This window comes from Lissotriton vulgaris, chromosome 3_2 (assembly GCF_964263255.1).
Source record: "Lissotriton vulgaris chromosome 3_2, aLisVul1.2, whole genome shotgun sequence".
NCBI classification, from domain to species: Eukaryota; Metazoa; Chordata; class Amphibia; order Caudata; family Salamandridae; genus Lissotriton; species Lissotriton vulgaris.
This window is the reverse complement of record NC_141690.1, coordinates 252,315,855-252,342,076: the sequence shown is the minus strand read 5'-3', so window position 1 is coordinate 252,342,076 and position 26,222 is coordinate 252,315,855.

Below are 26,222 nucleotides of genomic sequence, written 5' to 3'. Positions count from 1 at the left end.
TTCTCTGAGGAATAGGTTGTGTGCAGTTGTGGTGATGCCTCCTCCTGTTTAGTTGGTGCGGTCTTTTCGGATGATCTTGTTAGCGTCCGGTATGGCTATAGCGATGTCGGGTGCTGATGATGTGTTCATCCAAGTTTCTGTAAGGAAGGCGATGTCCGGTGATGCAGTGTCGAGTAGGTCCCAGAGTTCAGTGGCGTGTCTATGGATCGAGCGGGTGTTTAGCAGGATGCACTTCAGGTGGTTAGATTCGGAGCTATGTTTGGAGGAAGTGGATTTGGTGAGGGTCCTGGAGCAGGTGAACTTGCAGGTGTGACAGGTGAATGGGCCGTGGGTCCGTCCTGGGGTGGCTTTGCAGCATTGTGGTGTGCGTCCAGAGTTGAGGGCGAGGAGAGTTGCGGCATCATATGTGTATCTAGTGGTCTGGGTACGGCGGGGGCTAGGGGGTCTGGTGCTGGGTGAGGTCCAGGCGTGGACGGGCGTAGACGGGCTTACCTTTGGCGCACCTTCAACGCATGGGGCGTGACCGCTGCGCGTGAACGCTGCGCGTAGGTGTGTCTGACATAAGTGGGTAGTGGAGGGCGGAGCGTGGGAGGGGCAGCTGGGAGGCGTGAGGCGGGAGGCGGGAGCGGGGAGGAGACACGGGCCACGAGTGAAGACAACAACAAAATGGCAGGAGATAACGCGAAACTGGGGCACAATATCAGCTAAACAGTAATAATAATGAGGCTAAAATGAAATCACATCAATGCAGCGCAACTGGGCTCTGAAATAATTTAAATAAAATGATACAGGCTAATTTAATCACCGCAATGCAGCGCAACTGGGCTCTAATGTAATAGAGACAAAACAATACCAGGTGATATGTAATTGTTGAAGCGCTCTCGGGTTGCAGGCGATGTCTGAGGCAATGCGATTCAGCAGAGGAAGTAGGGAGGAGAGGCAGAGGAGCGTGGGGGGAGCGACCGCTACGGAGCAAGTCCGGCTGGTCACAGCGTTGTGTTGGTAGGAGCGAGCTTGCTCTACCAGTGGGTGGGAGGGGCAGCTGGGACGCGGGAGGCGGGAGCGGGGAGGAGACATGGGCCACAAGTGAAGACAACAACAAAATGGCAGGAGATAACGCGAAACTGGGGCACAATATCAGCAAAACAGTAATAATAATGAGGATAAAATGAAATCACATCAATGCAGTGCAACTGGGCTCTGAAATAATTTAAATAAAACGATACAGGCTAATTTAATCACCGCAATGCAGCGCAACTGGGCTCTAATGTAATAGAGACAAAACGATACCAGGCGCTATGTAATTGTTGAAGCGCTCTCCGGTTGCAGGCGATGTCTGAGGCAATGCGATTCAGCAGAGGAAGTAGGGAGGAGAGGCAGAGGAGCGTGGGGGGAGCGACCGCTACGGAGCAAGTCCGGCTGGTCACAGGGGATGCCATTAAGTGGCTGGAAGCTTTTCTAGTCAACAGGAGCGTTCAAGTGTTAGTAGATTTATTCAATTCCTCATCCACCCTCTTTAGTGTAGGGTCCCACAGGGTTCTTCACTCAGGGCAGAAATTGTACATTCACATGGTCTTGCCTTAGTGTCATAAACAAATGGCACACAGACAATCATGGCCCTGACACCTTATGTCAGCCAACCCTCCACTCAGCTGAAGTCACGTCTCAGGGAGGATACAGACTGGATGTCTGGTAGTAGGCTGAAGCTTAACGGTGACAAAACTGAGCTATTGGTGGTAGGCAACAACAGTTCTAAGTGGCTGGCACTGTCATGACCAGAACCTTTAGGCGAACATCTAAAGCCAGCCTAATCAGTAAAAAGCAGTCTGGATAGGCGACAAGCTTATGATGGAAACACTGGCAAAAAAATTAGCAGGTTCTTGTTTTGGCATTCCAAGATCACTTAGGAAATTCCTACAGATGTTACCGTTTTCCACAAGAAGTGAAGTGGTACAGAATATAATAACCTCTAGACTACGATAACTCCCTCTATTTAGGGAGCCCAAAATGCGTGATCAGTAGGCTCAAGCGGTACAGAAAGCCACTGCCAGAATCCTTAAAAAAGACACCCAAACACCAAACTGCTAGGCTAGCCCTACTAGCCCTCCCCTGGCTCCCAGTTAAAAAAAGATTTATCTTCATGGTTCTCTGCTTTGCACACCGGGCCATACACAGAAAAGGACCACTCATCACTCAAAATGTAGTCAACTCATATGCTCAAGGAGGTCTCTTCGATCAAGTAATTAGGGACTCCTGGTGGTGCCTAGGATTAAAAGAAGGAAGAGCAGGCACCGCTCCTTTGCATTTCTTACTCCTAGGCTTTGGAATACTTTCCCAGCCTCACTCAGAAGTCAGCACTCGGAAGCTAGCTTCAGAAAACTTTTAAAAACTCACCTCTACTAAAGAGTGGTCTTGAAGTAACTGGTTTCAACACAATAACATGGTCGGGTTGTTTGCAACTAGCACTGGGAGGCCCGTTTGGGTAGCCATGTACTACATAAAAACGGATGTATGATTACATAACTACCACTCCAACAACCAATGCCTAAACCACGAAGGCTAAACCACGACCAAAGCCAAACCACTACGGGGCCGATTTATGAGGACTTGCGCCACGTTTATGCCGCCGTTGCGTGATGCAACGGCGCGGAAACGTGGCGCACCCCTGCGACCTATTTACAACGTGACGCATCTAGGCACATGCGTCACGTTGTAAAGCCCTGCGCCACATGAAACTTGCGTCAGGTTTCATGCGGGCGTTCTGTCGCAGGGTGGGCGTTCCCTCGTAGGAAAGCTCCCGTAAAACTGACGCAGTGAAATCTACAAGATTTCACTCAGTCAGTTTTACGAGGCTGCTGTGTCAAATCCTTACGCCTGCTTGAAGCAGGCGTAAGGAGTGACGCACCACGTTATGTATGGGTGGCCTCTGTACATTGCAGGAGTTGCGTCGCACTTGCGACGCTACTCCAGCAATGCGCAGCCCGTACACCACAAGATGCGTCACGCATCTGCCCTTCCTTGCACCATGGTGCGCTGCATTGTAAATGCGGCGCATCTGTGGTGCCGCAAGGAGGGAATTGCGTGACGCATCAGTTCTGGCGCATCCCTGCTGATTTGCAGAGATGCGCCAGAACTCATAAATCTGCCCCTACGTATTTACCAACGATTCAGTAAACCACGAAAAGTAATTAATTTCCTTGTTACCCGAATCCACCACTACGTTCAAATGAACACGAGATTGAAACATGAAAAAAATGTTTTTCAATTAAACAACACTTCATATTTAAACTATTTATAGTGAGGAAACTTTAAATTTACAATCAAATAATCCTTTTCTTAAAATACAGACAAACCTACAGCGACAGTAATGTTCGGCAAAAATCTATAAAATATAATTACATCTTATTTCTCACAAAAAATTAAGTTATATAAAAACGGATTCCAGAACATATTTTTATTTTTAAAAATAATTGACTCATATAAAACATATAATTAACGTTCAACCAACCCTTTGTGACCATTTCAACTTTGAAAACCAGAGAGGAACAGTCGCATCGAGCACAGTTCAAAGTCGCATAATTGAAAAACAAACCTAAAGTGCCATCTACAGGCCTAACAATTTTAATTTATACAAAGTCTATTATAACAGTAGCGTAATTAAAATAAGGAAATGTATAAATCAATTAAAAAATATATATATTTGTAACTTTTGTATTTATTATTGACACCTACCTCTGGTTTTGGAGGTCGTGGTTCAGCTATAGTAGTTTTTAATGAGGTCGTGGTTCAGGCACAGGTCGTTGTTTGGGAGTCGTTGTTAAGCCCACTCAAGTTTACAAGTTTTACAAGTTTAATGTTTATTGCTTGATTAATTAAAATCATCACAACCCCCCCCCCCCACATAAATAAATGAATTGCATCTACACGGGCAGCTAGGATTGTCATTATGCAAGCGATCGTATTATGTCCGTGCTCTGTCTGACATACAATTCGAGTGTATAAAATGCTATTATCATAAAATCATACTAAAACTGTATTAAGATCTAGTTACAGCAAAGAAATACAATTTCATGAGCCTCCAAGTGAGAGTGTGGAGAGGTGTTAAATACATTTAAGTTTAGACATCGTCCGCTTGTGATATGCAGCTGTTTACCAATTTCATGTACTTGACTCCTCGGCAAGCCAGAATGCATGACGAACCCTCCAGCCAGCTTATCACTGCTTGTCTGCTAGAGCGAATGTTCAGGTTGATTAAAATCGCCTTTAGGTACTGTCTCCTTTAGCTTAACATGGCTGGACAGGCACACAACAAATGGGTCAGGGTTTCCTTTTGGTATCCGCATAAGCGACAACCTTCTGACTCAAAACGTGTCACCCAAGAGGGGGATAAATCCTTAGAGACGTGCACCCCCATCCTGTACTTTAAGAAGCACATCTTTAAGTGGGAACTAAAGTGGGCGGATAAGTAGGCTTGTGGCTTTGTAGTCCTATATGATTTCATAACTGTCCATCCGTGCCACCTCTTTGTGAGCGCCGATTTATCTTCCAATAAAGATTTATTTTTGCTCACGACATTCACAGTTTTATTAAAAGACAATCTATCCATCTTTTTCTCCCATGCTGGTTAAAGTTCCAAAGTGGCCAGAGATGTACTCAGGAAACTCCCCCAAGAGTTTGGAATTTCTTGCTCGTACTGTGACCTAACTTCGTCCCAACAAATTCTGTTTAGAGTGTCTACTTCGGATTGCCGGAGAGTGTGGCAGAATTTAATGAAGTTACTCATTGCCCTGTATTTAAGATCCTGGAGCCCAAATTCCAGTCTTACCTGGGCAGGCGAGGCGCATTTTGGCAAATCAAAAACCGATTTGTAGATTTTTGACTGCAGTTCGTTCTGAAAATGTGAATCTTTTCCACACCAGGGGACGAGGCCGTAGGACACACTTGATTGGATTTGGGCAGCCATAACTTTTAACAGATGCGAATAGTTTGGGCAGTCCAGTTTTCTGCGCAAGGATCTGTAAGCATAGATCAAGGACTGAGTCTTTGCTCTAAGGGCCAGTTTGTGCTCTTTGTGACTTGTGCCCTGCCCAATTATTACGCCCAGATATTTGTATGAGTTTTTTTCTTCCACGTGAGCCCCGTGAGCCCCGTTAACCCTCCATTTAAAATGTAATTTACCACTGTCCACCAAGCGGACGACTTTTGTTTTATCTTTGTTTATCTCTAGCTGTTCCGAGTCCAAGTAGGATGCCAGGTTATTTGGAGAAGTGTGGCTCAGGGGTTAGAGGCGGCAGACCCGGAAGCTGAGATCGGCCCTGGACCAGGGTTCAATTCCCCGCCTCGGCGGGTCTTGGGCTAAAAAATTCCACGGACTCGATAATTCTCGCTCCGGTGCCTTCTCGACTCACGGGTTCACACTCTGCGACTCTGGGCAATAGCTTGCTTAATCTCCACAACGGCCCCTCGCGGCGGGATGCCTGGCTTTCACCTTGTGGATACACTGCCGGGGTTATCTCACAGGGGAATACCAGGACGGGTTCCCTAAGCAAGCGCTTAGATACCGACCTTGGTCAGTGATTTGCGCTATATAAATACATGTACATTTACATTTACATTTAAAGATCTTTGTAGCCCCACTGGGGTTTGGCTTAGCAAGACTATATCGTCTGCATATTGGAGGATTGGGTGGGCTCGTTTGCCAGTTTCGGGGGATGGCAGTCTGGGTTTTCAAAGTGTCGGCCAATATCCGATAAATACAGATTAAAAAGGCTTGGGGCCAAGACACAGCCTTGCTTAAGACCACTTTGTGTAAGAATGCTTCCAGTGGTGCTCAACCCATTTCGCAACTTGACTCTTGTCCAGGTGTCAGTATACAAGTTTTTGATGGCAGAGAGGAGTATATTTGGTAGGCCCCATCTTTTGAGTTTGCTCCATAAATGATTTTGGCTGACTCTGTCAAATGCTGATTTGATATCCACGAAACAGGCAAAGAGGCGAACTTTCCTTCTTTGCGCCTGTTCTGTCAGGAGGGATAGGGTTGCAAGATTCAATTGAGTACCCATGCCTTGCCTGAATCCTGTTTGAAATTTGGGGTTAGGATTTCAGACCACAACTCTGGGTTGCTCCTGAAAATTGCATTTGGTATGCCATTTGGCCCAGCCGCTCCCTCAGACTTTAGTTTCTTTATGAGGCTTTTCAATTCTTTCACATTTGTCAGAGGAGTTTGCTCTTTAAATGTAAAGTTTGAATGGGCTGAGTTGTCTGTTGATGTTACATGACTCGATACGTCTTGAACCTCCTTCTGGTCATGGTGTTGCACCTGGGCTTGTTGTTCTAGGTCCCTCGTGGGTTGGTTGAACAAGGTGTTTACGTGGTCTGTCCAGATTTCTGCATCGATTCCTGCCTGTTGCTGAAGTGTTGGACCAGCTGTTAAAGTATTAATGATCCCCCAGAAATCGCTGCTGTTGGATTTTTTGCTAGCTGTTAATAGTTGCTGCCAGATTGAATCTTTATATACTGATTTTGCTTTCCCCAACTTCTTTCTATAAGCTCCTTAGTGCCTGCAACTGTATTTCTTCTTGTGTTAAGCCCTTTTCTCCTTCTCGGGATAGGCGTCACACTTCTCTTGCGATCTCTCTTTTGCACATTTTGAGATCTTGAGTGAACCAAGGCTCCCTTCTAGCTGTTTTTGAAGACCTCTGTTGCTTGGAAACCGGGAAGGTATGGAGCAAGAACTCGACTATTTGATCCCAATGGTTTACGTGCGCCTGTTCTTGAACTGCACCTTGGGTTTCAATAAAGGCCTTTACTTTGTCCTCCATAACTTCTGAGGCTACTCTTCGCCACTTTACTTTGCGCAAATTGAAAGTTTCTGGGTGCTGGATAATGGCGTTACTCTGTTGAGCAGTTTTTATTCTATTCTTCAGAATCAATGTTAGCGGGAGGTGGTCACTTTCTCCTCGTGGGATTATTCTAAAACTGTTTATTTCTGAAAACAGTTTTGTGCTAGTAATGATAAAATCTATTGTCGAGGTGACTTTTCCACTCAGATATGTTGCCGCTGGGGGTGAGTCCCACGGGGATTTACCATTCATGATTATTAGGTCAAGTGCTGCTAATTTGCTGACGAAGTCGGATGCACCGTTCTGGACTTTACAGTTTATTCCCCGTTAAGTCGCTAAGAGATTGGTGTTAAAGTCACCGTCGATCAGCATATGAGCATTTGTGTGGCTTTTCTGCAATGCTTTTAGTAGTTTTATGAGGGTTATGTATTTTCCATTTTGATTCTTTCTCTCCGGGTGGATGTAAACATTTATTAGGAGGAGTTTTATGGTTTTTTCCTTGCTGGTTACCTTGGTCACTTGGATCCAGTTTGCCCCTGTGTCTACTTCTTCCGTTACCCAGCTCAAATTTTGGGTTATGAAGGTTGATAAGCCCCCTCTTGGATGGCCATAATTTGAGTATCTTTCTGCCAGGCAATGATGTTCGATGAAACCAGGTATTGAGGTTGCCCCCATGTTCCATGTTTCCTGAAGCAGGATAATTTGTTGTTGCATTAGAAAGGTTACTGTCTCTTGATCTTGGCCCATCTCCCTAAAACCATGCACATTCCATGAACAGAGCGAGATATTAATTAATTCATTGTTCCCCCTTACCGGTCCCGGTAATTGTGTTCCTTGGTTAGGAATGCTTATCATTCAGCGTTTTTGCAATCCAGGCCCAATCCTTGAGTTCCTGCGGGCTTCCCCCTGTGTTTCCCAAGCTTTCGCTTTTGGGGTGCCTATTGGTTTGCAGGGGCTTTGTTGGTGAGTTGGAACGTGCTCCGCGTAAGCATGTATGCTGGTGTGTTCGGGGGTTTTGCTCTTCATTTGAATTGTTTAGAAAGGGATACGGGTACCTTGGGCGTTGCACGGCCTGGAGCCTGATTCCCCATGTCTCGAATCTTCCGCTCATTGCTACAATGTTGTCCACCAGGTCCTTGGACGCCCACGTTGTCAGGGACTCCTCTACCCCCCTTCGGGGTGTTTCCCTGAATTCCACTGAGATTAAATCTCGTGAACAGATTCCTTTAAGTTCGGGGATTTCATGGAAAAGTCTCAAGAGGTTTCCCCTGTTGAGCATGTCCTGGATGCCTTTTGATGAGTATTCCGGGATAAAAGACAGCTTCAATTCACACAAGTCAATTTCAACTTGCTTTTCGAATGCCCACTCGTTGTTAGGGATTCATTATTAAGGTTGTTTCCCCATAAAAACAGCAGAATTGAATTGAAACATGTGGACAGGGAAAGTGCTATGTCCTGGGGGTGAGTACCCTGGAACATAGCTGGAGCCGGCCCTGGGAGATGGGGTCCCCAGGGCCATTAATGACCTTGAGAGGGGGCCGGGTGGCTCCCTCGCATTTCAAATTTCAGCCAGGCCCCAGTGGATGGGGTCCCAGGGCAAAACATCAACCAGTGAAGGGGGCTGCATGCCCTTCTCGTTCCTCCTCTTAATCTACAGCCGAGCCACAGGGATGAGGTCCCTGGAGCGAAAAATTGGCCCAGAAGGGGGTCCAGGTTCCCAAACCCAATATGTTTTAAAGGCTGGGCCCTGAGGATGGGGTCTCCAGGCTTGGGGGCTGCTCAGGAAGGAAAACTGCTTGTTTTATTATAATTTTACTGCATTTTCATAGTAACATTTTGAAATAACTTTTTTGAGCCCTAGGCAGGGTCACTTTGAGACCTCACATCAGGGCTAGGGGTTCAGGGTAGTCCAACCCTGCCCCTTTATGCTTTTTTCCCTTTTGTTCTTGGGTATTGGCCGAGTACGAGTTCCAAGATGGCTGCCACAATTTCCTGGTTGAAGTGGTGGCAGCCAATCAGATCACAGCATGAGATCTGTCAGATATGTGCACCCTTCGCAGCCCTAGATATTCATACATCTTTTTTCTTTAATAGCTCAAAAACGACTAAACAGAGTTCCATAAAATGGCAAGTAGAGATCTTTCTGGACCAAGGTCTAGCTTTCTGCCAAATTTGGTGTAATTCTGTTCAGCAGTTCGGGCTGTAATCCCTATAGAAAAATTTCAGGGGGAAAATTTGTTTTGGGACCCACACTTTTTCTCACCCTACACTTGATAAATTACCCTGAAACTTTTCAAACGGAAACGCGTCTGCCCGGTGTTATTTTGTTTGTGGCAAAATAAAATTGAGAAAATATACAACCCCTGATCCCTGAAACACCGGGTCCCAAAAGGTGTTTTCTCAATGGTAATTTCCATAGGAAACTTTAGACAAGGCTACAGGTCGAACGGGTGAACGGAATTCCCCCAAATTTGGCAGGGAGAAAGGTGTTGGTCTAGAAAGCACGCTTTTGATAATTTGGTGTAAATCCGTTTAGTAGTTTTTGAGAAATATCTAAATTTACAGATATCGATATTTGGGAATTCTGCCACCTGATTGGCTGACACGTTACGGGCACAAGCTTGAGTGGGAAGCCAACTACTGACTGCTATTGTGCATTTATTCTATACCGGAAGCGGGAAGCGAAGTACTCACGCCTACCGGTGTGAAGATTTGGGGATGAAACCGAGGTGATTGCTGTAAAGGGATGGGCTCTGGGAGCTGTAGTATACGTGTGCAAGTAGTGTTAGTAGGCGTTTATACCCTAGCAGGAGTGGGAAGCGAACTACTGATCGCTACTGTGTGTTTATAGTATACCGAAAGCGAGAAGCAAAGTACTCACGCCTACCATGTGAAGAATTGGGGATGAAACCGAGGTAAATGCTGTAAAGGGATGGGCTCTGGATGCTGTGGTATATGTTTGCAAGTAGTGTTAGTAAGCGTTTATACCATACAGGGAGTGGGAAGCGAACTACTGACCGGTACTGTGTGTTTATACTATACCGGAAGTGGGAAGCAAAGAAATCACGCCCACCAGTGTAAAGAGTCGGGGATCAAACCAAGCTGATTGGTGTAAATTGATGGGCTCTGGGCGCTGTAGGAAAAAAGCCGCTTTCAGTATAAGTGTGTAAGTAGTGTTAATATGCGTTTATAGTATATAGGGAGTAGGAAGCAAACTACTCACCCCACTGGTGTGAAGATTCGGGGATTAAACCGTGAGCCTAAATTGTGAGCTCATTGCTCTAGAGTGATGTGCTCTGGGCGCTGTCGCATACCTGTGGAAGTAGTGTTAGTTTGGGTTTATACAATACAGGGCGTGGGAAGCGAACTACTTACCCCTACCGGTGTCAAGGCTTGTGGATGAAACCATGAGCTCATTGCTGTAAGGTCATGTGCTCTGTGTAGTATCCTAATGTAAGTCATAGTAGAATGCTAATATGTAATTCTACTAGAATCTAAGTATGTAATGTTAGAATGTAGGGCTGTCATGAGGGGAACCTTGCGGAGTTTGTACACAGTGCTGGAGAAGACGGTTGCCTTGCTGTCTGCTCCTGTTGGTGGCTGTTTCAGGTGTCTTGTTTTCCTGTAATAAATCTACTTATTGGATCCACTGCTGTCTGACTTTTCAATACATAAATTTGGCAACGAGCGGGAGAAGGTAAAAGGAAAACAGCACTCACCAATATATCAAAATTGCTTGTGTTGTGCTGAAGACCCGTTTTCTATGTGCAGCTGTTTCTACTCATGCCAGGGTCGTCGGCTGATTGAACTATGTCATCCGACTTCTGGTAGGATTTCTATTTTTAGATTTTGTGCTTCCTCGCTACATTCTGGTCGCTGTACTACACATGTGTAAGTAGTGTTAGTATGCGTTTATACTAACAAATGCATCATGGTCCTAGGGAGGACGACCTCTCAGGCGCAGCTCATACAATGTCCCGGGGTGTGCATTTGCGGGACATTTGTTTTTGCTATTAGAGGGCGGGTGCATGACTTCCACCCTGTGTTAGCAAATCCTTGTTTGACTACTTGAAGCAATAGGAGGAAAACTTTGTATCGCTCTAATTGAGGGGATGTGGATAGTAAAAATGGAGAGAAAAGAAAGCAGGGGTCTCACCCGTTCATTTAAATGAGGCCCCTGGTGGGTAATGTTCCGTGGCCAATCCAATTATTATATTGCGGGGTCTCTGTAGGACTGGAGATCTTAATGTCACATGTAAATTAGGCGCAGAAGGACACAGAGACGTTTCGCAGCCTAGGGGACCTCCACCTTCCCGGGTATTGTTTGCTAATTGTTTGGGGGTTCGAGGCCAACTGAAGTCCGGGAATCGCCACACTCCGGGGCTTTACTTAAATATGCAGGCTGGGCCTCGGCAGTCCATGAAGCCTCGGTGGTCCTAGGCAGTGCCTTATTGGTTCTGTAATCACACAGCCAGTACTCATGGTGTTATAAAGTGATACACTCACAGAAGTCTTACATTTGTAGAATTACCCAGGCTTCATTTATGCAATAGTCAGTTAGATTATGTTTGGTAGGTGCACTGTAATATTACAAAGGTTTGCCCTCATAATCTCCTATAAACAGATGATTTTCACAAGAAACTATAGACAAGTGTTGTCAGAAAAAGAAGACCTATACGCTCAATTACTTATTTGAAAAAAGTAACCTTCATTAAAACACACAAAAAAAGAAATGTAAGTTTAATAGAACAAACAGTATAATATAAAAAACGTGGATTGGACTCCAATGGAAGCAGCGTAGAAACCTGCAAGACAAAAATGAAATATAAGTATGTGTGCTCTGTGAAGAGAGGTAAAGAAAGGTAGTCTGAATGAAAGGACAATAGTGAGAATGGGAGGGAAGGGAAGTGGGTGTAAGGGAGAAATGGAGGGAGAGTCAAAAGATGAGAGAGAGGAGGAGACAGAGCGTTCGGCCTATTGCACCCAGCCCTTAGTGTTTACCCTCCCGTCACCCGTTTGTCTAGGATGCTGGGGTCCGCGAGAAAGAGTGGGGTCCAGCAAGACCTTAAAATGACACATATGAGGCCAGAAATTAGGGGCCATATTATCAAGGAACGGCGATAACATTATCACTGCTTTAGCAGCAGGAAACTGCCGCTAAAGCGGCGATAAGGGGCTTGATAATATGCCCTTGTGAATTCCCATAGAAGCCCAGGTTCTGGTGTGAACCTGGGCTTCTATGGGAATTCACAAGGGCATATTATCAAGCCCAATATTGCCACTTTAGCTACAGTGCCCTAAAAGCCAACGTCACGTGTCTGTAGGGCAGCGTTGCCCCCTGGCTCAGGCCTACAGTATGGTCCAGCAGGTCCTTAAAATGACACAGAGATGTGACTGAATGAGGTCAGAGATGACATCATTACGCACGGCAACATAGCTTATTCGCACATGCGCACTCAGGCTGATGCACCCCACCCCTTTCCGCAGCACCGCGCTCAACAGGTGTCTGTAGGGCAGCGCTGCCTGCTGGCTCAGGCCTACAGTACGGTCCAGCAGGTCTTTAAAATGAGACAGAGATGAGACTGAATCAGGTCAGAAATCACATCATTACGCACGGCAACATCGCTTGTTCGCACCTGCCCAACCCGGCTGATGCACCCCACCCCTCCCGCCTCACCACGCTCAATTGGAGGCCCTGTGCACCCAGGCTGCTCTGCTCACCTGCTGTCATTGTTGTGTGAGCAAACACTATGGCCAGCAGTGCTCACAATTCAGCTGGAGTGATGATTTCAGGTTGATGTACACCTAATGGATCCCTTTCGAAGACGACGGGCAGTAGGGCTCACAATTTAAAGTCAGTGTTGATTGCCAGGATGGTGTACAACTCATGGATCCCTTTTTTTATTGCGCATTGTGATATGCGAGGTAGATGCTGCCAAATCACCTGAAGCAGTGTGGAAGAAGAGGGACATGTGGTGTGATGGTTATTCTATTTATACGTACGCAACAAGGGTTGGGCTTGCGTACCCCAGGCCTGCGTAGGGTGTGAATATTTATTCTGGGGACCTGGGCGTAGTTCAGTCCCTGCCTGGCCAGGAAGTGTACTTATGTCTTTTTCTCTTGTAGTTTTGACCTCGCAGAGTGTGCAATTTACATTAGAGTAGCATGTGTCGGGAGGACAGCAACTATTGCTAATGAGATGGTGTTGAAAAGGATGAATGGCGAACATCAAAAGTCGCTGTCAAGATTGTGGATATGGGCAGACACGCATGTCAATGGTGTGCAGTAATATTGAAAGTGTTGCTATAGCGAAGCGTACACATGTGAATGTGCTCAGATGGAGGAAGGATCAGCAGTGAGGCTACGTCATACACAGTGATAACACTTATTACAGTCAAGCATTGCATGTCAAATGTGAATCTGAAAGTCTCACATATAACACACTACTATATTGGTAAAGCCTGACAACAGAGCGTACAGCAAAAAAAATCTACACATTGCTGTTTACTCTTTGTCACAAGTGATCTAGGATGTGCACTCTGCCCGTGGCTCCTGATACTTCTTAGAGCCACAAATACCCAGGCCAAAAGGGAGCACAATAATGTGCACACGCACACACCAGGGGCATCATGTAACACACATTTGTTTTTTGATGGAATGTTTGAGATGCATGGCAATCACATGTGGAAGGCTAATGTACAGACCATGAATATTGATCAAGATGATTGTTGCATGTTGTGTATAGTACAAGATATGGGTATACAGGAAAACAGTTTTCAGAAAAGATTTCTAAGCAGAAGAGGTGTCTCTCATCAAACGCTGTAAAGAGAATGACTAAAATGGATGGGTTCTTCGAACTGTTACAATGGGAAATGTTATGAAGCAATCAAATGCTTTTTTTAAAGGTCACATGGCAATCGCGCACCGAGCGCGCAAGGAGGCCGCACCCAAGTTATTTAGATATACTTTTGAGCAAAAAAAACAAGGGAATGGCGTACCCGGCGCAACACTATACGTCTGTGATGTAACACAGGGCCTGGCTGCATCTACTTGTCGCATACGCAACGCGCAGTGGGCGCGACCCCATACGTACATGACGTAACACGTGGCTTGGTACTGTGTAGCCGTTGGATACCAAAGTAGCAGCTGGGGTGACAATGCGTATATGATGGTACGCGAGACGCGGTGCCACAAAGTCATCGGATGCAGTCACTTATACATGTAGTTATTCATCAATACAGGACTATAATATGCACTCATGTATCTATACTTGCAGTAACACTCTGCCACTCATCCATAGAGTTACTCACACACCTAGCCAGTAATGCAAAGAATCAATCACATACTCATTTAATCATGTATACAGTTATACACACCAACTTTTTTATTTTTAGACATACCACATCACTTATTTATACAGATACTAAAACATATTTACTGTCTTATACAATCACTGATAGAAGCAGATACTTATTTATACACCCACTCTTCAAATAACTTAGTCTCACGTATACTCATTTGTATAGTTCAACACTCACATATAGTGGCTTAAAACATATGCAGTTAGTCACAGATATACCACTGAGACATTTATTCACTCACCAACACACCCATAGACACACTAACTCACCCATACAGCCCTTCCCAGATGCACATTTTAATCTATACAACCACTGAATCACCCACTCAGACATCTATGCACAGACTCATACAACACAGACAGTCAGGGACCCATACAGATACTCTGACAACAAATCAATAACCTATATAGACACTCACGTAGCTATTCAACAACCCATGCAGTGGCTTACACAGCAATGGAGAATCTAATACAGACTTCCACACAGTTTAGTCACTAACCCATGCATTCAGTAAGACATGTTCAATCACTCACATATACAGTCAGTCACGCACTTACGAAATAATTCCTTTAGGCACATGTATTCATTCTTCAATACACCTTGATATTTATATGTGAAACATATTTAAACTCTACAGAGTTCATCAGTGATGTCATTTGAGATGCCATCAGTGATGTCACTGACCATGTCATGAGTGATATAATATGTGACATCATCAGCAGTGCATTGCGGGCGCACGAGGTATAGTTAGCTCAACTAACTATAACAGGCACGTTTTTTTGTGAATTTCTAAGGTTTTTTAAATGCTAATTCCTAACTATAACGTGCCTGAAACCTATGGTTTTTTCAGTGAATATATATATGATCAGGTATGCTCAGTGAGGCAGCTGGGTAAATATGATTTTAAAAACCAGAAATTCACTGAAAAAAACAAAGATTAAAGTGGGGTTATGGTTAGGTAAGGTCATAATATCCTACTTTACAGGAACCCCAATGCCCCCACCCACAAGTTCACTGACCAAAGAACAGGTTAGAGTCACGTTATAGTTAAGTAAGGTAAGAAGATCTTACTTCAGACCCACGCCGCTGCAGAGGACATGGAAGGGGGGACTTGAAGTTCCACGGTGGGACCTGCACTATATGGCATCTCAGCTTCAATACGCAGCATAATGGTTCGATGACAGGGACAATTGGGAGAAAGATCTACTTGCCGGGACATATGGGAGGGACTCATTGGTGGAACTGTTAATGATGGAGTCATCGATCCCCGATAATCACCCATATGTGATACGATATGTGGCAATACTTTGGGAACGAGCAAAAAGACGGGTACTCCAGCATGCCCCCTTTGCACCGGATATGTCCGTTTGCCGCAAATGCAGACTCCATGTAGATTAGCCTTTGGAAAGAGGGGGATGTTTACTAATGGGGGAACTTTATAACGGGGGACACTTCCTAACCCGTGAAGAGGCACAAAGAGAGTTTGGGCAGGAGCCAGGACATTTCTTACAATATAGTAAAATATCGAGCGTCGCACGGGAGCTCTGGCATAAATTTCCAGACGGGCCACCCGTCACTAATGTCCTCTGGACAATGATAGAGAGGGTACAGGGTAGACAACTCATTTCCCATCTGTATAGAGCATTAAGAAAGGATCTCCTGAGAGAGCCACTGGGCTTTCAGCAGAAATGGGATGCAATTTTAGTTGAGCCTCTGACGGAGGTGGAATGGTGAAAAGTTCATGTGGGAGTACACAAAGTAAATACGAATGCTCATTTTAAATAACTTCACTATAATGTTATACATCAGGTATACTTAACCCTGCACACATAGCATATTATGTACCCTGAACGGTAGAACTGTTTCCCTAGGTGAACCACATGAGCAGCAGACTTCATTCAAATGATTTGGCAGTGCCCCACACTTCAACCCTACTGGGAAAAGGTCTTAGAAAATGTAGGGGAGCCCTCGGGGTGGACCATCTCACGGGACATAAAGACAATATCACTTGGACTGTTACCCGCACCAACAAACAAAAAGCTGAGCAGGTGCTTCGTACACCTGGGACTGGTGCTGGCCATGAGACACACCATAATTGCCTGGATGAGACCACACCCTCCAAAACATTTAGACTGCATACGGGATACAAATGAGTGGGCGACTGACGAACTGGTCTGGATGAGATTCGTGTGGAAGGATGAAAAGGCTGAGGACGATAGACTCGCTTGGACATCCATGATAACGGACCTTCAGAAAGGTCAGGGACAGCCCAACCAGCAGCGGGAGGGACAACACCCAGGAGGATAACACAGGTGGATGCCCAGACAGGCAAGCCCGTCACTTAATTTACAGTATGTTAGAGCTACGGGTGATCACAGCGATCAGACTCAAATTGATTTGCAGGAAGAGAAGGGAGGGGGGAAATGTTTATTGTTCAATGTTTTCTTTTTTACTATCCAGACTGTAACATAATATGGCGATAAAATACGATGGGATTGTACGCTGTCATGTGAATTAGATAACTGTTTCTTCGTAGACAGAAACTAATATTTGACCTATCCCGGATAAAGACATATGTTTGATATCATGTATCATGAATACAGGTCATGTTGTGTTCTGTATATACTTTTAAATGCCAATAAAAAATATATTTAAAAAGTCTTACAAATTCACAGAAAAAAACAAAGGTTAAAGTAGTGTCATAGGTAGGGGACTAAGATTTAAGGTAACATTAAAACCCCCTTACAAAATCTTTAAAAAAAACTAAGGTTAACATGATTTTACAGTTGCACCATACAATATTGTAAAAACTATTGGTTTTAAATGAAAAAACAAGCAGTAATTTACCAGTTCTAGTTTACTGAGCTATAACTCGAACCCCCCACGCATAGTTTATGACCTCACATATTACATCACTAATGACATGTTCAATGACATCAAACAGTGTGTTTGGTTTGACAAGATTATGGGGTAATGTACACATATTTGAGGTGAGCAAATTCAGAGTTTCGTTGGTGTTGTAGGGTGTCCATACAGGAGCTAGTCACCACCTACACTTGGGAACTACTTGGGAACCAGAGTTCTCTGGTTCATTTTTGCATAATTTATGTGGCAATCTGAGTCAGAAAGTGTATTGGTGTAACTTATAGTGGGTGCTTCGTTGTGTCTGAACAAAGCTAAACCTCTCTAAAGAGCTACAATGAAGCAAAACACGTGTCAGAGGTTACTTTTATTTATTCAAGGTTGGTTTGGATGGTATTCTACCAATCCAAAGCTGTAATACTGTGTCTGGAGTGGTAAAAGGCTTTTGTAAGTTTACAGCCGGCGTGAACGGCACTTTGCTAATCCTATGCTTAAATATTTTGCTATAGAAATGGCAAAGGACATTGTCCCTTTCTACCGCAGCATGGATGGCATTGTGCTAATCCTATCATTAATGACTTTGCCAGAAAAGCAGAGGTGAGCAATTTCAGAATGTCGCTGGTGTTGTAGAGTGCTCTAGACAGGAGCTGCTCTCCAACTAAACCGGGAACTACCCAGAGTTTTCCTCTTCTTTTTTGCATATATTAGGGTATATATCTACACATATATATACATATTATATACATATGTGTGCATATATATACACAGTGTCGGTCCCCACTAGTTAGGACCTAGTTATGACTGGAAATAGATTTTTTGATTTGCTAATAACATTGAATCCATTTGACAAAACTTTCCAAATAATGTTTATTGACCTCAGCTTCTTCCATGAAAGTTTTGGGGTAATCTATCAAGCGGGGACTAGGAAAAAGGCCTGGTCCCAAAACACAATTTCACCATGCAATTTCCATAGGAATTTCTGAACAGTGCTATAGCTAAACACTTACACTGAATGACAGCAACTTTGGCAAAAAGCTAGATCTTTACCCAGAAAGTATGCTTGTTGAGATATGGTGTAAATCCGTTATGTCGATTTTGAGAAATTAAGGATAAAAACCTAAAGCTATCTGGATTGCTGGCACACAACTTCCAATAATGGAGCGATCTGATTGGCAGAGGGGGCTTTCTCTTCCCTTCGGTTGCCTCATGGGAGCTCGCACTCTGATTAGCTGGACTGCAATCTGAAGACAAATAATGCTGCCCCAATTGCAAGAACACAGAGACTCAGTCTCGGTAGATAGATAGATAGATAGATAGATAGATAGATAGATAGATAGATAGATAGATAGATAGATAGATAGATAGATAGATAGATAGATAGATAGATAGATAGACTGACAGACAGACAGACAGACGGACAGACGGACGGACGGACTATATATATGTAGCAGGTAACTTGTTACAGTATGGCCCCCTATGGCCATCTGGGTCTTTTGTTGACAAGTATAAATCAATGCTCTTTTTGCCTTATGTTTCACGATGTCACCAGATGCACTCAATTGCAATATAAGGCCACATTAAACTGTTCTCTAAATGGATTGTCATATAAACATTGAAAACATTGGTCATTATCAAACTTACTCGCATGCAAAAAGTTGCTGACCGGAGCCATTGCTTTGTTCTCATCAAAGAGAGCAAAATGCACAACAGCATGTCTCTGTTCCGATAAACAACCTTCTGTATGATGCATGTTTAGTGCACATGTGCAATGGCAGTCTTGGAACATGCATAGTTTATTGAGGCAGCTGGTTGCCCTCAGAGGGATTTTAGTAACCTATACGGATGTGTAAGCCTGTAAAGAGTTCGCACTACTAGAATTCCATCAATACTGTGCATATATATACAGTCAGCATTAATCTTTAACATGGCAATCAATTTACTTGCCAGAGTGCTCAGAATCAAAGGAAATCTTGCTACAGTGCAGAACGAATCAAAAAGTGCCTGAGGCAAAACATGAACAGAGATGAAACACCGTGTGAGAAAGTCATCCCTTTTGCCCTGTTCACCCCAGGTTTTTAGACCGATTTTTGTGGTAACTGACTCTGACTGTGCCCTGGGCTGTACTACTAACCAGCCCCAGGGCTATTGCTCTGATAAAAAGGTATATGGTAATTCGGTATAATTACAATGGGCAATGACAGACCCCTGTAAAACCCTAGCAAATAATCAGACAAGGTTGATTCAAACTACCTATAAGTTCCTAGTATGTAATAGGGCAGGGGGGTCTAGATGCCCAGTAAATTTCCGGGGACTGGAGTGTGAACTACTATGTTGTTTGCTGTCATTTTAAAAGGCAGCCCTGCTTTGCAGACTTTCCTTAAAAGTAAATTATATGAAATTTGACTTTGGAATTAAAGGCACTCTACCATAGTTTTACATAAGTCACCCCCAAGGTCTCACCAAGGTGCCCAAGGGGTGGGGTGCCATATAGCTCTAAGCAGGGAGATTACAAAAGATGTGTTATATGCCCTGGTGAGGGAACCACTGTCAGTTTTGTTTTCCCCATTGTAGATTATTAGCTCCATCTGCAAATATTGGAATATTTTATTTAAGTATAAATATTGCTTGGAAGAGGCAAAACATATTATTAAAGGACTTAAAAGACTGGCAATGATAAATCTGATGAATTTATCATAACTAGTGAGCCAAAAACCAGCCTTCTAGCAGCCTTTCCTGATTGCTCAGCCTTAACAGGCTAGCCAAGCTGCTTTGATGATGTGATACGTGGCCTGCATAGACCAAGATTATCTGACTATGAGAACTCTGCAGAGAACAGGTCAGAAATGGGGAAGGGTAAATCAGAGCAGGACAGTAAGGAACGTCAGCCAGGCCTACCCCCTCTTCCTGTACCCACAGCCAGATGGCAGTCTCGGGAAAGAAGTTTGCAGGAAATGGAGGGAAGGTGTTAATAGAAATGAGCCACATCAGTAGGTTGGTTTAGCAAGCTCTTACTCCAAAGGAGAGAAAATCTCCATCTTGAATTGTAAAGTGCAGTGCTTGGTGGGACAAGAATATGACACACTTTGGAGGAAGCTGACATGCCTTTGGGTGGCACCTGGCATCTCATTGGTCAGGAGTGGCCCCCTAGTTGTCACCCATATCATTGAATAAATACGTGATAGTTGCACAGAAACTCGAATTTGCTGCCTGAAACTACAAGAAGAAGGATTGCCCTGCTGGAACCCAGGTCATCACCACACAGGATTGCTTCTTGAAGGACTGCTCCTGTTGTACACTTGGAACTAAACCCCTAGGACTTTGCTTTGCTTCAAAAAGGTTTAAGGAGTGGACTTCTTGAAAGCAATAGTTTAACAGAGCTTCCCTGCACCATTTCCTGCAAGAAGTCACCAGACTGGAGTGTGTCCAGTGAATGTTTAAGAATTTGACCAGGTGCATTGTTGAAAGTGTAGTTCGAAACTTCCAAGGACCATCGCAGAGCTTTTAGACCATTGGATTTGTGGTTTGGACACTTAGAACTCTCAAGAGGAACTCAAGGAAGAAGTTCCAGGAGTTTAGGATAACTTTTGGAAAAAGCTCCTTAAGTGGACCGACCCGACGCTGAGTGTCAAGCCGACCAAGCCTGGATTTCAGGGTTGTCCTGCTGGAAGGTCTAGATCTCAAGACTTTCAGGACTTGTACGAGAGCTACCAAGGAACCAAGCCTTGAAAGCCACTGCGAATCCAGCCTGACGAAGTGCCTTGCTCACCATCAGGAGAAATTTCTCCCAAAAAGTTTCTAAGTGTGAAGGATCCCGCTTAGTGTATCAGACCAGGGCTCCATCGCTGTTGGCCTCAAACATTGACATTGTCCCAGTCAAGCGCGACCAGTTGTACTAAGTTGGCGTTATATGTTTTTAAACACTAGAAAGTGGTTACTTTTTGAAAATTCATATATCTGGTTTCCCTAAATTGGATTTTTTTTAATTTTGGTGTCATTTTAAAGATAAAAATATTTCCTATTATTGTAAATCGGTGTGGGATTTTTATTGTATGTTGTGTTTTACTTATTTATTGTATTTGTGTTTTTAAATGATTTGCTCTCTGTCTCATACCTTAAGCCTGCCTGCTCGTTGCCAGCTACCAAGGGTTGAGCAAAGGAATAATTTATCGAGAACTTGTCTGGACATTATATTATGTTGGTGGCCCTATTGATAGTGGCAGGTGTAGACTTACCCCTATTAATAAACCACCTTCTAACACACTGCAAGAGACAGAACATTCCAACCATGTTGATATGAATGAAAACCAGCACACAGTTTATTTATGAATGCAATGCTTATTCACCCATCACATGCTGCGGTTTCTATAGGGAGGCTATAGGGGCATCGGAATGAAAGTAAGATAGTCTAGGTAAATGCATATATGTTACACCAGTTAAGTAGGGGTGAAATTGCAAAAGTGACTTTGGTAAACTCAGCCATCTTTATTTCAAACTTTGCTAACCTTGTCCAATATTCCGCAAAACGAGTATGCAAGGAAAACCACTACTTGTAGGAGACTATATAACTTATAAAAGTGTTAAACAAGAAACTTGTACATGTGCATCCTCCAAAACTACTTTTCTGCAACACTATCGGTTTTACACAGAATGTTGCAGAATGCTTACCGTTGCCTAATATTGGTTCTAGAAAGTGTGTGGGGACAGAGCACAACTATGCGCGTGAAGTTTTCAAACAGACCTCAAGCGTGGATAAAAATATGACATTTAAATTCATACCTCCTGATCCGCCCTACACAATTACATTGTCCTCCCAGTCGCTAATGTGCCACCTCCCACACTTATGCTCATAGTTTGAAAACTGATTTCCAAAAAGAAGCCGATGTAGGGCAGGGTGGAAAAATACATTGGGCCTGAATCACAAAGGTAAACTTAGACCTGTAATCTAACTTTAGACCAGAGGTCTAACTTTAGCCTGGAAGTCTAAACTTAGAGTCCCATTCACAAAAGATATATATTGCTGAGGTACATATATACATATAGAGCTAGGTACAGAAAATCTAGACTTTCTTATCTGTCAATATTTTATTTTTAATATTTTGTCCTCGATATTGTGTCCGATCGATATTCTTGTGTCGATATTCAGGGTGCACATCCTTTAGACAGACAGAATGAAATCAGGTTCATCATTAAACCTTTCTCTTACCCATTTGGGTCCATTTGATATCTCTAATTCTAGCTGTAGTCTTAGTACGGAAATGCTATAAGGGTACCTTGGGACTGGATGTGGTCCCACAACTCTGGAAGGAGGGCACTATATAACCACTGCTGAAACAAAGCTCATCAGACCACGAAGAGTGCTTAGTTTAACATCATATGACACTCCTTCTTGCACTGGGCAAAGCTCTGTAAAAAAATAATCTGACTATCTGGAGAAAATGGATACATTGGATGATGGCCAATATGGATTCTGAATCATAAGAGACGAACAATGGGCACTCTTCTTAGCCGCAGGAGAGCTCCGGGACAAACAACAGAAGTGAGAATTTTTGATCTTTCAGTTGCCTTTGCTATGATGGATCATAATCCCTTGATCACCTGGTTGTAGGCAGGCACTGCAGGCATTCTACTGAGGTTGTTCAAGCAGCCACGCTGGATACATTCCACTTTAAGGACACACCTTATTTAACCCCTTCGCCACGGGGGTAATTCCCCCACTGTGCTCGGGGGAGGGGAGCACGCACAGCGCCCCGGTGCTCGTGACGATCTCAGCTCGTCACGCAGCATGGTGGCGCTGTGCTCATGATGAGCTGAGCTCGTCATGACCACACCCGTTTCCTCGGAACGCTCAGCACAGCGGGGGAATTATCCCCGCATGTGAGCGTAGCGGCCGTTATGATGAGCTCAGCTCGTCATGAGCACAGCGCAACTGTGCCTCATGACGAGCTGAGCTCGTCATGAGCACATATGAGGTTAACAGAGTACCACAAACTTTTTTACTTTGGACCCGTATCCATCAGGACTGTCCCAATGCTGCACCAATTTAGGAAAGAGTTGAAGACTCACTGCTTTACACTACCTCGCAATCCTTTAACTGTCCCTAACTCAGCCTCCTCTCTTATTGTTCGCAAACTTTAAACTTGCCTTTGACCATGTTCAACACTTTGCACCCTTTTGGCTAAGTTTGTGCTATTGAAATACCATATACACACATTAATACATTTGCTTGTTGAAATCCATGTGCAACCACTATGGAAACATATCCTGTTGCATGGCTGTGCATCTTTCTCATATAGATAATAATCAGACCATCAATCGATTAGACACATAGTCACCAGGATCAGCAAACTGCTTATGTACATGACTGTCTGCAGAAGGTTCAGAGATGAATGGTCCTTTTTTTTAATTTGACATAAAATGGAAATCCTCATTTTTGGAAGCACAAAGAGCATTTGGATAATAAAATAAAATGGTCTAAAGGAATGGAGCCCATTCTAGAGAGGATAAAGCTGAGTCCCTCTCCTTGATGACTGATACAAACGAGCTTTTGCACACAAGCCAATTTCATGTGGACTACTGGCTTTCTTTTCTTGCATGCCCTGATTGGGGTAGCATGTGTGTTATTCAGACTGGATTATTGTAAAGTCACTCACACAAAGTAAGATCTGTTAAGACTAGGGCAGCATGAAATTCCCATAATTTGTTTCCATGTAATCATGTGAAATTGCAGCAAAATTGCACAAAACTACATGCAATTATGCAAAATACAAATTTGTGACTTTGCTCTACATGTTAGTGTGAAATGTGTCCAACATGAACAAGCAAATGGTGGGTAATGGTGACATTTCATAACAAGCATAGTGAAAAATTACCTGAACTTAGCCGGCATAATGCAAATTTCGCCCACGTCTAGTTAAGACCTGCCATGTACATCAGTATCAAATCATCACCCACATATAATCATAGAATCACCCAAATAGGTTGGGGATGGGACTGGAAACTCTGTAAAACGGTGCAATGGCATTTGAGAACCACTAGACTCAGTGGAGGTGGTTTCTGCATAGTGTAGAATTCTCACTTTTGGGTCAATGGTGGTAAAGCATTTTCTTTTTTTATAAATCTTTTTAATACGTTTTAAGCAGTTTATAACATAATACCACACCAGCATCTTGTATTTGTAAAGCATATTTAACCAGACTGCACACAAGGCTCTTTGACCGGCAAAGATTCATAGTTGTGTTGGCTCTCCACTCCCACTTAGTTCGTACACCCAACTTTCTTAAGTTTTGACTTCCTGGTTCCCTTTTTTAGGTTACACTCTTCCCCTGAGCTTCTGGGCGTTGTCCTTGTTGGCTATATGTTCATGACTCATCAACCTTGGCGGGGATTTTTCTAGGGGCAAAACCTACTCCCAGGCTCGAATCATATTGGGATATTATAACCAGTCCAAGGGATAAGAAGCTCTATGTTCAGCTTAGGGCGGGATCATTACCTCTGAAGTGACTGACCTCTATGTGGGCTGATGCAAGTAATAATAACTGCCCGGCTTGTGGGAGTCACAAGGAAACAGTTGCCCATCTCCTCTTCGCCTGCTCTGTATATGTAATCCCTAGGTGAGTTTGGCTTACCCCAATGTGCAAATTGCTGGGTACAAAAAGGAGTGCTAAGCAGAAAGGCTCATCCGCACCAGTACTTTGCCATTTATTTCAATAGCGGTAGCCAAATACCTAGGGTGGGTATGGGTGTTAAGGCAGAATTCCAATCTTGGGTAACTTTTGATGACTAGTAATTCTGAATTTACTTAGTTAGACCACGAAGTATGATTGACTAACTAGAATCTTTTATCTGTTTTTATTGCTATTGTAAATGAGTTTTTAATCTAGTGTACTTAGCTGAAATGAATTGTTATTTCTTCCATTTGCCTAGATTCAAATTTTTAACCTAAATTCTTTTAAATATGTAAAATTCTGTTAGGAAACTTTTTAATTATGTATGTACAAATGATGCTTGTTTTCTGATTTTATGAGTTTATCTCGAATAAAGCTATTTGGTTTTGTTTATCATCTGGCTACTGATGTTTGAAGAGTTCCTGCTCTTTGACGTCCTGGAGATCAGCGCTGGTATCTTGGTCAATGTCTGGTCTCATAACCCTCTCTCCCACCCTGGATCAGGGTATGATACTCACCTGAGGGTCAGAGATGTGACACTGTATCAGATTATATTTTGTATTGATTGTTTATTGATTTTCTGATATTCATCATGTCGCTCCACCTCCTACCCAATAGTCAGTCAATGTACGAGTCTAATTAAAGGCACCAGTCCAGGCAGTGGCGGCTCAGCATTGGAGTGCTGCGGGGCAGTGGGTCGCGGGATGGGCAGGCTGTGGGGGTAGTAGAGTCTGACATACAACGGACAGGAGTATGGTAAATAATGAAATAAATAAAACAATTTACCTTGCACGCGCTGCATGACCAACTCGCCCGCCACGCAGCACTCTCACGGCGACTGAGTCCAGACGGCTTTTACCAATGCCACCTCACCTCAGCAAGTGCGCATGTGTTTTCTCTTTCCCTTTCCCCTTTCTTTCTCTGGTGAGGTGTTTGAGTTCTTGATGCATCTGGAGACACTTGGGTAGGGCAGGGATTATCAGCGAATCCACCTCTTCGGTGCAAGTTTAACATATGCTGAATAAGATTTACTAATCAAAAATATGCTGCATATGTTCTAGCACTCAAATTTCAGTGTACTCTATTTGCTAAAGGGGATGTGCTTTTATTTTGGCTGCTTCTTCATGTTTACAAGGTGTATTGAAAGATGGCTTAGCAGTTGCCAGCTGGTCTGCAGCAATAGCTGTGCCACTTGAAAATACATTCATCTCGTTCTCACACATTTGTCCTTGCCATACGGAAATTGTTTTTACGCCCAATATTTTTATCACATAAGATAAATTTGCGCGCCCAAGCGGTTTGTTTACTTACAGATATGCCCTCATTGGAAATCGCAATGGGATTGAGAAAATTCCTGAAGGCCACAAAATAATTTGTAAGGGAGAAACTGAAGGAGGGGCATTGATTTTAAATGTTTTTAGGGCTCTCCCACTAACGTGAATTTTCTTTAGGAATTTTGAGATTTTTGTAAATTGTGTTTAATGAATTGTACG